Raw genomic sequence first — 1,615 nt, forward strand, 5'->3', positions numbered from 1 at the left:
TTCGTGGTTCGTCCTCCTCGCCTGAAGCGACGCCCAACATGCATGCATACATACATACATACAACAAACAAACATACATACATACATACATACATACATACATACATACATACATACATACATGCATACAAGCATTCATACCTACATGCATACATACATACATGCATACATACATACATGCATACATATTTACATGCATACATACCCAAATGTGCACACACGCACACACACACGCACGCACGCACGCACGCAACATCCCGGCCGTTCATCATCGGTCCTCAAAGGTTGGTTTTATCACGTATGGCTTCTTCCCGATGACCCGTTGGCGAGACCTGATTTTGCAGGTCTTCTTGCCCTCATGGACCGCTCGCCAGGTCTTCTGTTCTTCTCCTGCTTGCCTTATTACTTGTCTGTTTTTTTTTGTTTTTTTTTTTGTGTGTGTTCGTTGTTTATTTGTGTGTTAGTTTGTTTCTCTGTCTTTCTCTTCTCGTTTTTTTTTCTTCTTTTCTCTTCCTCTTTCATGTGCTTCAGTTGTTTATTTCCCTGTTTTATCTTGTCGTCAACGTTTCTCCACTCTTTCATCAAATGTCGTGATTTCCTCTTTCCGTTTTCGCTCTCTCTCTCTTCTCTTTTTATCTCTCTCTTATAGTCCTGTTTTCTGTGTCATATTTTCTCTCATATTACTTTTTTTCTTGTTTACTTCTATTCCCTCGTTGCTTTTCTTTCGTATTTTCTCTGAAATTCCTGTTTTTTTCCTTTTTATCTATTTACTTTGTATTTTTTTCCGTTCTCTCTTTCCATGTCTACTTCTATTCCCTTTCTGTTTTTTTTTTCTTTCTCTCTCTCTCATATTCCCCATTTTTCATTCTAATCTCTCTCTCTCTCTCTCTCTCTCTCTCTCTCTCTCTCTCTCTCTCTCTCTCTCTCTCTCTCTCTCTCTCTCTCTCTCTCTCTCTCTCTCTCTCTCTCCTCTCTCTCTCTCTCTCTCCCCTCTTCCCGAACAATCGTGTATGATCCAAAATTCCTTTCCTCTCAGGCAGTAAGGACTCCCCCCCCCTCTCCCCTCTCTCCCCTCCCCCTCTCTCCCCTCTCTCCCCTTCCCCTCTCTCTCCCCTCTCTCCCCTCCCCCTCTCTCTCCCCTCTCTCCCCTGTCCCCTCGCCGGTGGGACCCACTGCGTTGTGATACCAGGCCCTTCCCCTCTTGATAGCATGTGACCTTAAACCTCAATGTTAACCTTTTCAACCCTAGTCCTCGATTTGACCTTAAACTTTTTTTTTTTTTTTTTTTTTTTTTTTTTTTTTTTTTTTTTTTTGAGGGGGGGTTGGGAGGGGGAGGATAGGGGGGAGGGTCGAGTGCTTCTATTGTCAGATTCCTTCCTCCCCCCTCCCTCCCTCCCCCCCACCTCCGAACACCCCCCCCCCCCTTGCTCCACTTACCTACGGGCAAGACCCCTTTATTCTCCCTTTTAATTCCCTTCCAATTTCTCTCTCTCTACTCTCTTTCTTTTCTCTCTCTCTCTCTCTCTCTCTCTCTCTCTCTCTCTCTCTCTCTCTCTCTCTCTCTCTCTCTCTCTCTCTCTCTCTCTCTCCTTTCTCTTTTTCTTCTTCTTCTCTT

Source organism: Penaeus monodon, chromosome 16, assembly GCF_015228065.2.
Source record: "Penaeus monodon isolate SGIC_2016 chromosome 16, NSTDA_Pmon_1, whole genome shotgun sequence".
Classification (NCBI taxonomy): Eukaryota; Metazoa; Arthropoda; class Malacostraca; order Decapoda; family Penaeidae; genus Penaeus; species Penaeus monodon.